The sequence below is a fragment of the Hippopotamus amphibius genome, chromosome 12 (assembly GCF_030028045.1).
Source record: "Hippopotamus amphibius kiboko isolate mHipAmp2 chromosome 12, mHipAmp2.hap2, whole genome shotgun sequence".
Lineage (NCBI taxonomy): Eukaryota > Metazoa > Chordata > Mammalia > Artiodactyla > Hippopotamidae > Hippopotamus > Hippopotamus amphibius.
In genome coordinates this window covers 39,467,709-39,485,223 of record NC_080197.1, presented here as the reverse complement: position 1 = coordinate 39,485,223, position 17,515 = coordinate 39,467,709, and positions in this window count along the sequence as shown.

Sequence of the window (17,515 nt, the reverse complement as noted above, 5' to 3'; positions counted from 1 at the left end):
ACCCTAGCATAACCTAGTCTGTTCTAATTTCTATGTATGCTATCAAAATATTTAAGTAAAAAGTTGAAGAATTGACATGATCTACCTCTCCAGTCTCATGTTGTGTGACTCTCAAATTGGCTCACAAAAGTGCCAACACAATGACCTTCTGTCCATTCCTAGAAAAGACCAAATTCTTTCCAGGCTGAAGGCCTTTGAACTTGAAAACTCTTTCTTCCCATTCTCAGTTGACTGGTACCTGGTCATCCTTGAGATCTCAACTGTAATGTCACTTCCAAGAGATACCTTTCCCAACTACCATATTTCAAAGGACAGTCCCCTTCCCAACATTCTTACCTACCTAATGCCATATATGCTACTTCAGAACATTTAGAATTATTTGTAATTGTTTTTTTACAGGGGAGGGATAAACACTCATATGTCTCAGTTCAGATGGGCAACATAACTCCCCCTCCCCCAATAACTGAGCTTGCCTTGTTTCCAAGCTTCAAGCCAACTGGTTAGAGGTGATCATGGGAAAAGAATCTAATCTGTCAATAAAAGGTATCTTTGCCAATTTAAAATACTAATTTGGGGATAAAGATTTAGTCAGATTCGTGGTTTAAACTCCTCACTGAAGCTATTTCTTGACACTAAAATTATTGTGGCCCACCCCCTTAGATAAAGGCTTTTCTTCTAATCACTATGCAATAAAACTAGCAACAAATAAATTTTAAGCATATTAAAACAATAGTTACTATAATATTTAAAAAGCAATTTTCTGATTTTTAAGACTTGCTGGAAACTGACAAGATGGTGGGTAGAAGGATGTGAGCTCATGTCTTCTTATAGAAACACCAAAATCACAACTAACTGCTAAATAACCATCGACAAAAAAACACTGGAACCTCAAAAAAGATACCCTACATCCAAAGACAAAGAAGTCACAATGAGACAGAAGGAGGGGCACAATCACAATAAAATCAAATCACATACACACCTTTGTGGGGTGACCCACAAACTGGAAGACAATTATACCACAGAAGTTCTCCTACAGGAATGAAAGTTCTGAGCCCCACGCCAGGCTCCTAAGCCTGGGGATCTTGCAACAGGAGGAGGAAACACCCAGAGAATCTGGCTTTGAAGGCCAGTGGGTTTGATCACAGGAATTCCACAGGATTGGGGAATACAGAAACTCCATTCTTGAAGGGTGCACACAGGGTCTCGTGTACATAAGTACCCAGGGCAAAAAGCAGTGACCTCATAAGAGACAGGGCCAGACCTACCTTCTAGTATTGGAGAGTATCCTGCACAGGTGAGGGGGGACAACTGTGACTAACTGCAGAGACAAAGACACTAGCACTGGCAGCTCTGGTGAGTACTCATCGGTGTCTCCTGGAGGCTGCCTTCCTCCTACCCCCAACCCCAGCCCCAGCCAACAGCCTGTAGTCTCCAGTGCCAGGATGCCTCAGGCCAAACAAATACAGGGTGGGAACACAGCCCCACCCATCAGCAGATAGGCTGCTTAAAGTCTTCCTGAGAACACAGCTGCCCAATAAACACACATTCTGACACAGCTCTGCCCAGCAGAGGGACAAGACCCAGCTCCACCCACTATTGGGCAGGAACCAGTCCCTCCCACCAGAAAGCCTGCACAAGCACCTTATACAGCCTCATCCACCAGAGGGCAGACAGCAGAAGCAAGAACTACAACACTGGGGCTTCCTAGGTGGCGCAGTGGTTAAGAATCCACCTGCCAATGCAGAGGTCACGGGTTCGATCCCAGCTCCAGAAAGATCCCACATGCCGCGGAGGAACTAAGCCCGTGTGCCAAAAAAAAAAAAAAAAAAGAACTACAACACTGCAGCTTACAGAACAGAAACTACAATCACAGAAAGTTAGACAAAAGAAGATGGCAGAGGAATATGTTGCAGATAAAGGAACAAGATAAAACCCCAGAAGAACAACTAGGTGAAGTGGAGATAGACAATCTACCTGAAAAAGAATTCGGAGTAATGATAGTAAAAATAATACGAGATCTCAGAAATAGAATGGAGGCACAGATGGAGAAGATACAAGAAATGTTTAACAAAGACCTAGAAGAACTAAAGAACAAACAGAGATGAACAATACAATAACTGAAATGAAAAATACACTGGAAGGAATCAATAGCAAAAAACTGGGGCAGAAGAATGGATAAGTGAGTTGGAAGAAAGAATGATAGAAATCACTGCTGCAGGAAAAATTAAAGAAAAAAGAATGAAGAGAGGATAGTTTAAGAGACCTCTGGAACAACATTAACCACACCAACATTTGCATTATAGCAGTCCCAGAAGGAGAAGAGAGAGAGAAAGGACCCGAAAAAAATGTTTGAGGAGATAACAGCTGAAAAATTCTCTAACGTGGGAAAGGAAATAGTCACCTAAGGCCAGGAAGCGCAGAGAGTCCCAGGCAAAATAAACCCAAGGAGTAACACACCAAAACACATAGTAATCAAATTGACAAAAATTAAAGACAAAGAAAAAATATTAAAAGCAGCAAGGTAAAAGCAATAAATAACATATAAGGGAATTTCTTTAAGATTATCACTTATCAGCTGACTTCTCAGCAGAAACTCTGCATACCAGAAGGGAGTGGCATGATATATTTAAAGTAGCAGAAAGGAAGAACCTTCAACCAAGAATACTCTACCCAGCAAGGCTCTCGTTCAGATTCAATGCAGAAATCAAAAGTTTTACAAACAAGCCAAAGCTAAAAGAATTCACCACCACCAGTCCATCTTTACAACAAATGCTAAAGGAACTTCTCTAGGCATAAAAGAAAAGGCCGCAACTAGAAACAAGAAAATTATGAACAGAAAAGCTCACCTGTAAAGGCAAACATACAGTAAAGGTAAGAAATCATCTTCACACAAATATGATACCAAAACCAGCAATTGTGAGAGAAGGAAAGCACAAATGCAGGATATTGGAAATGCATTTGAAGTTAAAAGACCAGTAACTTTGAACAATCTTGCTTATATACAGACTGCTATAGCAAAACCTCCTGGTAACTGCAAACCAAAAATCTATGATACACACACACAAAAAAGAAAAAGGCATCCAAATGCAACACGAAAGTTAGTCATCAAATCACAAGAGAACAAAAGAGGAAGGGAAGGAAAAAAACCCTCAAAAACAAATCCAAAACAGTTAGCAAAATGGCAATAAGAACATACATATCAATAATTATCTTAAACATGAATGGATTAAATATTCCAACCAAAATACATAGACTGGCTTAACAGATACAAAGACAAGACCCATACATATGCTGTCTACAAGAGACCCACTTCGGATCTAGGGACACAGGCAGACTGAAGGTGAGGGGGTGGAAAAAGGTATTCCATGGAAATGGAAATCAAAAGAAAGCTGGAGTACCAATACTCACATCAGACAAAATAGACTTGAAAATAAAGACTGTTATAAGCGACAAAGAGGGACACTACATAATGATCAAGGGATCAATCCAAGAAAAGATATAACAATTGTAAATATGTATGCACTCAACATAGGAGCACCTCAATATGTAAGGCAAATACTAACAGCCATGAAAGGAGAAATTGACATTAACACAATAATAGTGGGGGACTTTAACATGCCACTTTCATCAATGGACAGATCATCCAGACAGAAAATTAATCAGAAAACATAGGCCTCAAATGACACATTAGACCAGATGGACTTAAAATTTATAGAGCATTCCATCTGAAAGCAACAGAATACACATTCTTCTCAAGAGCATGTGGAACATTCTTCAGGATTGATCATATGTTGGGCAACAAAGCGAGCCTTGGCAAATTTAAGAAAATTGAAATCATATCAAGCATCTTTTCCAACCACAGTGCTATGAGATTAGAAATCAACAACAACAAAAAAAACTGTAAAAAACACAAACATGTGGAGGCTAAACAATATGCTACCAACCAATGGATCACTGAAGAAACCAAAGAGGAAATCAAAAAATACCTAGAGACAAATAAAAATGAAAGCATGATGGTCCAAGATCTATGGGATGCAGCAAAAGCAGTTCTAAGAGGCAAGATTATAGCAATACAATCTTATCTCAGGAAACAAGAAAAATCTCAAATAAAAAATCTAACCTTACACCTAAAACAACTAAAGAAAGAACAAACAAAACCCAAACTTAGTAGAAGGAAAGAAATCATAAAGATCAGAGGAGAAATAAATGAAATAGAGATGAAGAAAACAATAGCAAAGATCAGTGAAGGCTTCCCTGGTGGTGCAGTGGTTAAGAATCTGCCTGCCAATGCAGGGTACACGGATTTCATCCCTGCCCCGGGAAGATCCCACATGCTGCAGAGCAACTAAGCCTGTGTCTAGAGCCTGCAAGCCACAACTATTGAGCCTGCAAGCAACAACTATTGAGCCCACATACCACAACTACTGAAGTCTGTGTGCCTATAGCCCATGCTCCACAACAAGAGAAGCCACAGCAATGAGAAGCCCGTGCACCCCAACAAAGAGTAGCACCTGCTCCCCACAACTAGAGAAAACCTGTGCACAGCAACAAAGACCCAACACAGCCAATAATTAATTAATTATTTAATTAAAAAAAGGTCAATGAAACTAAAAGCTGGTTCTTTGAAAAGATAAACAAAATTGATAAACCTTTAGCCAGACTCAATCAAGAAAAAGAAGGAGAGAGCTCAAATCAACAAAATTAGAAATGAAAAAGAAGTTACAATGGACACCAGAGAAATATAAAGGATCATGAGAGACTACTACAAGCAACTATATGTCAATAAAATGGACAACCTAGAAGTGGACAAATTCTTAGAAAGGTACAACCTCCAATGACCGAACCAGGAAAAAATAGAAAATATGAACAGACCAATCACAAGTACTGAAATTGAAACTGTGATTTAAAAACTCCCCCCAAAAGGACTGGATGGCTCCACAAGTGAATTCTATCAAACATTTACAGAAGAGTTAACACCTATCCTTCTCAAGCTATTTCAAAAAACTGCAGAGGAAGAAAAACTCCCAAACTCATTGTATGAGACCACTATCACACTGACACCAAAACAAAACAAAGATATCACACACAAAAAAGAAAATTACAGTCTGATATCACTAATGAACACAGATGGGAAAATTCTCAACAAAATACTAGTAAACCAAGTCCAACAATACATTTAAATGATCATACACCATGATCAAGGTGGGATTTATCTCAGGGATGTAAGGATTTTTCAATATCTGCTAATAGACACACCACATCAACAAACTGAGGAGTAAAAATCATATGATCATCTCAAGAGACACAGAAAAAGCTTCTGACAAAATTCAACACCCATTTATGATAAAGCTCTCCACAAAGTGGACATAAAGGAAGCATACCTCAACATAATAAAGACCAAATATTACAAACCTACAGCTAACATCATACTTAATGGTGAAAAGCTGAAAGCATTTACTCTAAGATTAGGAATAAGACAAGAATCTCCACTCTTGCCACTTTTATTCAACATAGTTCTGGAAGTCCTGGCCATGGCAATCAGAGAAGAAATAAAAGGAATCCAAATTGGAAGAGAAGAAGTAAAACTGTCACTATTTGCAGATGACATGATACTATACATAGAAAATCCTAAAGATGCTACCAGAAAACTACTAGAGCTCATCAGTGAATTCAATAAAGTTGCAGGATACAAAATTAATAAACAGAAACCTGTTGCATTTCTATACACTAACAACAAAACATCATAAGGAGAAATTAAAGAAACAATCCCATTTACCATCTCATCAAAAAGAATAAAATACCTAGGGATAAAGCTACCTAAGGAGGCAAAAGACCTGTACTCTGAAACTGTAAGAAGCTGATGAAAAGAAATAGAAGATGATGCTAACAGATGGAAAGAATCAATATTGTCAAAATGACTGTGTGACCCAAGGCAATCTGCAGATTCAATGCAATCCCTATCCAATTATCAATGGCATTTTTCACAGAATTAGAACAAAAGAAAATCTTAAAATTTGTGTGAAGACACAAAAGAGCCCAAATAGCCAAAGCAATTTTGCAAAAGAAAAACAGAGCTGAAGGAATGAGGGTTCCTGACTTAAAATTATACTACGAAGGTACGGTCATCAAAACAGTACGGTACAAAAAGTAGCCAGCATAAACAAAAGGATTTTTACAGACTATAAAAATTCAAACTAAATATCCTGGAAAAACTTTGATGTCTTATAAAGTTTAAGTATCAGAAATTAATTTTCTTAATAAACATGAAGTAAAATTGGAAAAAAAAAAAAACAGTATGGTACTGGCACAAAAACAGAAATATAGATCAATGGAACAGGCTAGAAAGCCCAGAAACTAACTCACCCACCTATGGTCAATTAATCTACAACAAAGGAGGCAAGACTATAAAATAGAGAAAAGACAGTCTCTTCAATACATTGTGCTAGGAAAACTGGACAGCTACATGTAAATGAATGAAATTAGAACACTCCCTAACACTATACATAAAAATAAAATGGATTCTAGACCTAAATGTAAGGCAGGCTGTTATAAAACTCTTATAGGAAAACGGGCAGAACATTCTTTGACATAAATTGCAGCAAGACCTTTTTCAATCTATCTCCTAGAGTCATGGAAATAAAAACCAAAGTAAACAAAGGGAACCCAATTAAATTCAAAAGCTTCTGCACAACAAAGGAAGCCATAAACAAAATGAAAAGACAACCCACAGAATGGGAGAAAATATTTGCAAATGATGCAACTGACAAGGGATTAATCTCCAAAATTTACAGATAGCTTCTGTGGCTCAATATCAAACAAACAAACAAACAAAACAACAACCCAATCAAAAAATGGGCAGAAGAACTAAATAGAAATTTCTCCAAAGAAAACATACAGATGACCAATGGGCACATGAAAAGATGCTCAACATCACTAATTATTAGAGAAATGCAAATCAAAACTACAATAAGATATCACCTCACACCAGTTAGGCCATCATCAAAAAGTCTACAAACAATAAATGCTGCAGAGGGTGTGGAGAAAAGGGAACCCTCCTACACTGTTGGTGGGAATGTCAATTGGTACAACCACTATGAAGAACAGCAAGGAGGTTCCTTAAGAAACTCAAAATAGAGCTACCATATGACCCAACAATCCCACCCCTGGGCATATATCTGGAGAAAAACATGGTTTGAAATGATGCATGTATCCCAATGCTCATTGCAGCACTATTTACAATAGCTAAGACATGGAAGCAACCTAAGAGTCCATTGACAGATGAAAGGATAAAGAAGATGTAGTATACATACACAATGGAATATTCTCAGCCATAAAAAAGAATGAAATAATGCCATTTGCAGCAACATTGATGGACCTGCAGATTATCATACTAAGTGAAGTCAGAAAGAAAAAGACAAACATTATACGATATCACTTATATGTGGATTCTTAAAAAAAATGATACAAATGAACTTATTTACAAAAAAGAAATAGACTCACAGACTTAGAGAACAAACTTATGGTTACCAGAGGGGAAGGGAGGGGGGAGGGATAGATTGGGAGATTGACATGTACACATGGCTATATTTAAAATAGATGACCAAATAAGGACCTACTACATAGCACAGGGAGCTCTGCTCAGTACTCTGTAATAACCTAAATGGGAAAGAATGTGTAAAAGAATAGATACATGTATATTTATTACTGAATCCCTTTGCTGTACACCTGAAACTAACACAACCTTGTTAGTCAACTATACTCCAATATAAAATAAACATTAAAAAAAAGACTCGCTAAAAAAATTAAAAAATAAGAACAATTTCCTAAATAAACACTTTATCAAGGAGGATATCAAGAATAAAATGATGAGCTATTTAGAAAATAACAAAAATAAGAACACTAAATATAAAAAATGTAGGATAAAGCGAAAGATGTACTTAAAGGAAAATTCAGTCTTAAATGCTCTAATTGTTTAAAATGGAAAAAAAGAGAGAAAACATTACAAAGGCATTCAAATTTAGATTTCAAAAAAAAGAAAAAGATCCAAAGAAAATAAAGATATATACACATATATATACACATATACAAAACAGAAAATTTCTAAACAATAAAATGTTAAAATAAATCTATTGGCTCTTTGAAGAACCATTTAAATAGATAAATTTTCAGCAACTATGATGAATAACTTCAAAGGATAGCAACATAGAAAATTTAAGCACAATTAAATTAAATTTCATGCATAACTATATAAGCCATAGCAAGTCAAAGATGAGTATTTTTTAAAGTAAAAAGGCAACATGAAGCAGAAAACCCACATAAAACAAATTCATAGGAGATATGAGAAAAGATCTCAAAAAGCCCCCAAGCTAACTACCTATGTCTGTGTGTCTATCCACCAAAATAACATGTACAAATTGTCAAAAGCCTAGGAATGATCCCAGGTAATATTCTCAACATGCTTTAATTTCATAGTACTTTCATAATTGAATCATATGGTGTATGCTTTGCATACACTGTTATTTCACTTGGTTGTGGCACCAGCACATTCCTGTCAATCAAGGACTTTCCAAAGTCATTTAAAAACATTTCATCTTTTCACTTAAGTTTATATGATCACTTCCTTATTCTATGACATTTAGGTTACTTGATGGTTTTTCCTATTTTAAATGCAACTACACTGAACAATTTTTGTCACAAATTTTTGTCTTCATTGGGGTATGTTTCTAGAAGAGGACTGCCAGGGTTCAGGAACACTTGCTACTTATCAACAAATTAATTCCCAAAGCTGTATTGTTAGCAATTAGAAAATGAGAATTTCCACTTTGTAGAACCCTCAGTGACCCTGAGGGCTGTACCAACACTGGCACTAAAAAATGTCACTGAGAAAAATGGTTTGTCATTATTATTTTAACATTTCTTCATTTACTAATAAGGTTGGACAGATTTCTGTCAGCTATTAGTATTTCCTGATGGGGAATTCATCTGTTCATGTTATCAATACTTGGTTATCTGTCAACTAGGATTTTGATTTTTCAGTGGATATTTGTGAACTGTTTATGTATTGTGAGTGTTCTCCTTTGTCTTGTTTCCTCCATATAACTTTCTACTTGTGCTTTGTTTTTTCATTCTGATCGTGATATTTTCTGACATACAGACTGCTTATGTTTTGATGCAGTCAAATCTCTCTTTCCCTTTGAATTGGCGTTCATCACTTTTGTAGTTGACATTTATTATTTTTGCCTGCTGAGCATCCATTCCTGTTTCTTCAGGTGATGAAGCTTTTCAACTTGATAGAAAATTCTTTTATGCACTTTCTGAAGCTGACCTTCCAACCCTACTCTCTAGAAGGGACAGACATGGATCCAGACTGGCCAATCACAGGACCTTATACCCCTGTTCTCAGCGATTGGTTTAGAGAGGCCATGTGAGCCAAACTGGACCAATCAGTGTCTTCCCTAAGACCATATGTGGTAACTGGGAGAGAAACTCAGGAGTCACAGTGAACATGTAAACCTGGAGATTTGGGCAGCTTTTCTCCTGGCTCAGTTACGTGAGCCAATAAATTCCCTTTTTAAGCAATTGAGTTAGGTTTCTGGGTCTTGCAGCTGAATGGCTCTCTGATTCTCCCAGATTAAAAATAAAATTCTTAAAATGTCCTGAGGGTTTCATGTGATGTCTCACTCACACACACACACACACAAACACACACACACACACACACACCCCATTACTTTTGCAAGCTCATCTCCTCCTACTCTCCCCCATGGGCTTCACTATTCCAGCCACACTGACCTCCTCAAGTATTCCAGCCATGTTCCTCACTTAAAGCTCTAGCCTAGTCCTTCTAGAATTTTCTTCCTCTGGATATACATATGGCTACTCTGCTCACCTCCTTTGAATCTTTTCAAAGCTTCCCCAGTGAGGCTTTTTATCATGATCACCCTCTCAAATGATGCAAAGAGCTCTGGCCCTCCTCACAGGCTCTATTTTTCCCCCTTTGCCATGACACTTACCACTTTCTAATAAACCATATAATCTACTTGTTTATTAAACAAAGAACTATTGAAAAGCTCCCCTGGCTCCGTGAGGATAACACAGGAAAAGATGCTCAATGAGAGCAGGGATTTTTTGTTTTGTTCACTGAAGAACCCCAAGCACCAAAGCAGTGCATGGCATGTAATAGGTGCTCACTAAATATTTGTTGAACAGATGAAGGAATTTTGTTCTGGGAAACCCTTGGTAAATTCCCTGCTGTGAGACTGGTGACCACCTGACTGGGTTTCTTTTTTTCTTTCTTTTGGGGAAAAAATATAGAGAAGAGGTGAAATTAAACTGTGGCTCTTAAGCAAGTTAATGGCTCTGCACCCAGTTACAGAAGACAAGTATCAGAACAATGGGAGAGCTAAAAAATGTTTGCAAAATTATTGTGAGAACTCCCTTTGGTTCAGAAAGTATGCCCACACCCTATTTAATGCAAAAAAGAAAAGGTAGAAGAAATGGGTCTGTTCATTCATCCTGCCTCAAACAAAGCAAGGATTGTGTTTTGATGTTACCATGGTCCAACTTTGTATCCAAGGGTGGGTGATGACAGGGGCCACAGGAGGTGAGACTTGCTAGACTACTCTGAGAAAACAACGCCATCTCGATGGTTGAACACAATGAAGGTTGACTTCTCACTTGCAAGCTGGGCAGCTTTCCTACAGGCAGTGACAGGGGCCCCTTGCTTCTTCTACCCTGTGGTGCTGTCACCTTTGGCATGTCTTCTCCAAGGTCATCATGGAACAAGAAGGAGGAATGGGGATTGTATGAGCCCAGCACAGGAGAGATGGAACAGCTGCTGCCCGTGTTTCACTGGCCGCAAGTCAGTCACCTGGCCTCACTCTAACTCCTGGAAAATGCAGGTTAGCCAAGTACCCAGCAGGAAAATGAAATGTGTTTGATGATTACTTAGCTTTGCTTCTGCCTTGGAAGCAAAACAACTCCCTCCTTTGAAACATAGCCATGTGCTGCCCTCTGTTTCCACTCCCCAAAAGCAAATGGGCCACATTGGCTTAGGGAGAGAGTGAAGTCTGGGCATGTTAGATGATCAAAGCAATTGCATGTTGGGAAGAGGGCTTAACTATGTGGTGGGGGGAAATCGGAATGCTTTTCTGCACTGTCTTGGTTAGAAACGTAAGGCTGTGATAGAATAAGCCTTTGACTGGCCTCTATCACTTGTTCAAATCAAAAGATGACCCGGTCCAGGGGAAAAGTGTGTGTCTGACTTTTCCTAGGTCTGAAAATACACCGCTTTTGAAATGCAAACATCTTTCCCTGCCTAGAGATAGGGAATTGTTCCAGATGTTCACCTATATTTTTTCTTTTTTTTCTTTTCAGATATCCATTTTTACATCTACATCTTTAGTGTGCCTTGCATTTATTTTGGTACTTGTTATTTGGTGGGAAGTAACCTGACTAGCCGTAAAAATATCCCCAGCACCAATTATTAAATAATACATCTGGACCCCATTGCCTTGAATTTATTTCTTTAAAACACACTTACTTTATGTTTATACAAAGACCTATTTTTTAGGCTACATCTTCCTTTCATTTCTCTAGTGCCACTTTGTTACTATTAATGTAGTTTACAATATGTGCTGATGTCTATTAAGGCAAATTCAATGTCTCCCCCGTCTTCATTTTCAAGTGTTCTTGGCTATTCCTCATTGTTTAGTGTTCCAGATAAACCTCTAACTAGCTGTGTCACATTTCCCTCCTATATATAGTCCCCCTTTTTCAGTCCCCCCCCTCCTCAACATCCCCAGAAAAATGGGATGAGCCAGCCAGGTTAGTCATCCCACGCTTAGTACAGACAGTAAGGGGAGAGGGCATCTGTTATAAATGCAGCTTCCTAAAATGTTCCCAAGTAGGCTCCTGTCCATCCCTGGTCTCCTGACATGGCTGGGCTGTGCTCTGAATAACAATCGGTTTCCAAATATTCTGCTCCAAAAGAAGCCTTTCCTGCCTGCCTTGGCATTCAGTCCCTTGCATCTCATCTGAGTCATTTGGTTTCTGCATAGTGAGTTGGGAAGCAAAAGCTAGGTAAATATCACTGTGTCTTGAGTAATCATCGCTCATTTTGCAAACAAGTGCTGAAGGGTTCAACCAAGCTGGTGCCCGTGACCCTGCAGAGTCCAAAGACACAGTAATGCAGCAACCGGTTACCAAACGTTCCTGCTGCCACTGTCTGGGTCTGAGTTCTTCCTGAAGCAAACTGAAACGCAATTTCCTAGCTTTTGGTTTCATCACACTTGAAGCCGGGTGCTGGCATCATCCAGCCCAACCGAAACTCATTAGCAGTCTAGCCTTCCAGGCATCACAATAGTATCAGAGCAGCTGGGTCCTCCTGAAAGGATCCAGGCCAGCCAGGGGGAATAAAGTTTTTTCTTTTTTTTTCCAAACAGAAAGTATGATAAATATGGAAACAGTATGGTAAATACAGCTAATGCCAACATTATTCACTGTTCAAATCATTTTGTGTATGTTCATTCAGTTAATCTTGACAACGAGATGCTGTTATTGTCCCTACTTCATAGATAAGCCAACGGAGGCACCAAGAGAGTAAATACTTTGCACAAGGCTGATGAGCCAGTAAGCAGTAGGGCTGTGATTTGAACATGAGAAGTCTGGAGCCAGAGATTACTCTTCTAACCCTGTGCCAGGGATTCTGAATGTTGGGTAGGAATCAGAATCACCCGGAGGCCTGACAAATCACGGATTCCTGGACCCCAACGTCAGAGGTTCTCATTCATGCTGTCAGGAGCGGAAAGGCAGGATTTTGCACTTCTATCAACTCCCAGTTGCTGCTGCCTCTGCTGCCCCAGGAACCACACTTTGAGAACCACCATCCCCACACGACACAGAAATGATTGGCAGGTGTGTTCCTGGGATGGCGCAGAAGGATAAACAGACCTGGAGGATGATTAAGCTATGCAGCTAATTCTCAGTTTCTAAAGTCAGATTATCTGTGTTCTTCCAGTTCCTAAAGCAACCTCAAAGCCAGCATTGCCTGCAAGTTGCCACCTTCTTCCCATTTATGCTAATTATCGGCAGCTATCTAAATAATGGAAATAATTAAGAACACTGGTTGGAGCATCAAAACACCTGGGTTTAAATCTCAGCCCTGTTGTTTACAAGCTGACTTAACCTTTCTAACTTCAGTTGTCATATCTGTAAAATGACAATTATTTACCACTTAGGATTTTAGTAAAGGTAAATTTTACACACACACACACACACACACACACTGCCTGGCATAAAGAAATAATGGTGGTTATTTTATAAAAAGAGGGTATCTGGTTTCCTTCCTTCCTCTGAGACACCAGCAGAGAAATCTAACTTTGAGATGCCACTGCAGTAAGATTTTCCAGGGTCACATCAGGTACCCAAACTTTCTTTACAGCTTCTAACTGTGACAAGGATAAAAAAAGAAAGTGTGTGTATTTGACAATCTGCTCCCCACTCCTGCTGAAAGGAGAGGGAAATTATTGGCTGACTCATCGCAGAGGCCATCTTTCCTTGTGCAGAAGAGATAGGTGAACTGGAAAAATGGAAGGTGCCAGAAAGGGAGGTGCAGTGTGCACAATGGGAGTCTGGGCAGCAGATCAAATAAAAAAAGAGAGAGATCTTAAAATAAATGCACCCTCAGTGTTATAAATGGAATCTCCTCTCTGTCAATAATTAAGCTACTTTTTTAAGTTCTTTAACCACTAATTCATTCATTTACTCAACAAATACATATCAAGCCCCTGCTAAGTATCAGCCACTTCTGGAGAAACAGAGGTGAAAAAACAGGCAAAGATCCTCTCCATGGGGAGCAGGGCAGGGAGATGTGAAGACTGGAGTGGGGGGGGGGGTGTGTGAGCAGGATCAGAGAGTAGAGACCTGAAGGAATGAGGATGCTGGCCGTGTGCACATCCAAAGGAGGAGCATCTGGTAGAGGGAACAATAAAGGCAAAGACCAGGAGAAATGCCAGTGCAGGCAAGTGGAAGAAGACGAGGGAAGAGATGGAGCTGGGGGAAAGGCCAGGCCCCATCACGAATGGCCTTGTAGGAAGATGGGTTGACACTCACAGGATTTTAAGCAAAGGAGGGACATGATCCAGCTTTGAAAGTGAATCAGTGTTAACGAAGCATGAGGGAGTTGGGCTGATACCAAGTGAAGCCTTTGATTTGAGACCTGCATATAGAAGAGGAAAAAGAGAATAAGGATCAGAGGTCCAGGAGAAAGCTCTGGGACAGACTAAACTAAAGATAGACCCAGGTCCTGTTGGCCTTAACTCTCTTCTCCATTCCTTGCCCCACGGTCTTCTCATGATCCTAAGGGATGATTTACTGAGTATAATGACCTTGTCAATCTTAGCTGCACATTAGAATCATCCAGGGAGATTTTCAACATGCCCTGCCTAAAATCAAGTGAAGGGACCTTCTTCCAAATAACTGGCCAGAATGCTTCCAAGGTGTTAAGGTCAAGACTAGGATGGAAGAACTATCTCAGATTATAGGACACTGAGAATTCTTGATACAACAACTAAATGCAATGTGGGATCCTGGAAAAGGACATGGGTGGGGCAATGAGCAAAATTTGATTAAGGTCTGTAGAGTAGATCACGAATCAGTACAACATGTATCAATGCTAATTTCCTGATTTTGATCATGGTACTGTGGTTGCATAAACTATGAGCTTTTGGGAAAGCTGGGTGAGGATACATAGGAATCTTCTGTACTTTTTTTGCATCTTTTTTGAAGGTCTAAATTATTTCAAAAGAAAATGTGAAAAAGTACCATTGCCCAGGCCACACCCCAGACCAATACATTAACATCTTGGGGACTGGGGACTGGCTACAGGCACTTTTAAAAGCTCTCTAGATGATTTTAAAGTGCAATCTGATTTGAGAATCACACCTTGGATTTTAAAAGTCGTTAGGGGGCTTTGCCTTAAAGTTTTCTTCTCTCCAAAGGGTACAAAAAGGCCCCTTCTTTCTGAGGTTGTGTCAGCTCCTCTCAGAGTGTCTGTTCACCATCCTAGACTCAAAGGAACCTCTTCTGGGTAGAAGTAGAGATGAGGTTGGAATAAGGGGGATGTGATCACGCAATCACAAGAGAAGCATCCTTTGAGACTCTGAAATGAAACTGAGCAGGAGGGACTTCCTTGGTTGCTCAGTGGTTAAGAATCTGCCTGCCAATGCAAGGGGACACGGGTTCAAGCCCTGGTCTGGGAAGATCCCACATGATGTGGAGCAACTAGGCCCATAAGCCACAACTGCTGAGCCCACACACTGCAACTACTGAAGCCCATGTGCCTAGAGCCCATGCTCTGCAATGAGAAGCCACTGCAATGAGAAGACTGTGCACCACAACAAAGAGTAGCCCCTGCTCACCACAACTAGAGAAAGCCTGCTTGCAGCAATGACGGTCCAAAGCAGTCAAAAAAAAAAAAAAAAAAAGAAAGAAAAAGAAACTGAACAGAACCCTTCAGGGCCTTCCCAGAGACAAATCACCCCCCCACCCCACCCCACCATGTCCCCTGCCTCTTGTTTATAGAAAAGTTTTAGCCTCCTAGGCCCTCCCTAGAGTTCCAAAGAGCAAATTCAATCAGAAGTGAGAAAATGCAGAAACAAAGGAAAACAGTCAAGCACAATAAAATAATAACAGTTGAGCCATAATACAAAGTCAAGGACCTTTAGTTCCTCCTCAAGGGCTATAGATACTATTCTGAGCCATATCCTTGAGTTGTTCTGCAGATACTAAATGCACCGCCTCCCCCCCCCCCCAACTCCAGGTGGAAGAAATTAACTGCAGGCTGACCACCAGCACATAGACCCCAGACTGGATGGGACCAGAAGGCTGATGATGGAGATTCCTGAAACATCACCCTGTTACCTCACCATCAACCAATCAGAGAATTGTGCACAAGCCAGTCACACACCCTGTGACCCTCTCTGAAAGCCACTGGAGAGTCTGGGTCTTTTAAGCATCAGCTGCCCATACTCCTTGCTTGGTTTCTTGCAATAAATGCTGTACTTTCCCTCACCACAACCCAGTGTCAACAGACTGGCTATGCTGTGGACCCAAGTTCAGCTTGGTAACAGAAAGTTGTTTCTCTAGAAGAATCTGAGTCTTCCTCCTGGAAGAGATCCACACTAAGAGAGGCAATTATAGTTCCAAAAACCCTCACTGCCCCTTGGGAAAAGGAAAGACATCAGGTGGCACCTCAAGGTAATCTCCAACCTCGGACAAGTATTTACCTCCACTGTCAGCTTTGGGGATGTTCCTTTTTCAAACTATTTATTTTATTGCTACACAGAAGGATGAGCCCTTTCCTATGGAAACTGGCAAACACTAAATACCAACCTCTGCCAGCAAATGCAGCTATAAGAAAATAAGGCTTAATCTGCTTTGATTAATAAGGAGGCAGGAAAAGGCTGCCTGTGGGCTGGAGGCTCCAAGAGGGAATTTGAAAGACGCTGAGCAGAGATGTGCCCAGAAAAGCAAAGGGAAAAATCAGAAGGTTAAGCAACATAAAAAGACCTCTAGATTCCGATTCACTTTTAGAGACTGCATAAACAAGGCTCTTGGTTATTTGCATATAAATATGCTGGGGGCAGGGGAACCACAGTACTCAGCTGTGCATCTTAAGTTTCTTATCAAAATCTGTTCCCAAAACAGCTGCAGATATCAGCTGCAAACTCCAATTCTAAAAATGAAAGTCACATGGCCAAACAGGGGCAGAGGCAAAGGAAGCAGGGAACCAAGGGCACCAAAGGGCGCTCCAATTAACCCACGGGGGCCTGCAGCCCATATGCACCACCTGGGAGCCTTTAGACTTGGCAATGCCCACGCTGCGTCCTGGAGCAACTAAACCAGACTCGCTGGGGGTGGGGCCCAAGTTCACTGTGTTTGAGAATTTCCCAGGTGATTTGAATAGAGAGCCTTGATTGAGTACCAGAGGTATGCAAACCTTTTCCAGAAAGGTAGATAGTAAATAGTTCACGTTTTGTGGCCCAGATGGTCTCTGGCCCCACTACTTAGCTCTGCTGTTGAGGCCTGAGAGCAGCCACAGACAGTATGTAAACCAGCATGTGTGGCTGTGTGCGATGAACTTTACGAGAGTAGTAGCAGTTTGCAGCCCCTGCTCTAGACCCTTGTTAGCCATAGTGCAGCCTTTGGGCCAGCAGATTTGGCATCTGTGGGAGCTTGTTACAAATGCAACACCTGCAACCCCACCCCAGAGGTCCCTCTCCACAGAGTTTGTTTTTAGCAAGGTCCCCAAATTGTGGCAGGAGACAGATGGGCCTCCAGAGCAAATGGTCTGAGTTTGTTCCCTGTGGACAGATACTCTGAGAGGGGAATAAGACAATTGGGAGAGGGGGCTGGGCCCTGCCCAGATAGAAGATAAGAGACCACATACTCCTCATTCTTCAAGTCAGGAGACCTCCCCCAACTACACATGCACAGAAAGGCTCCAAGGAGGTCA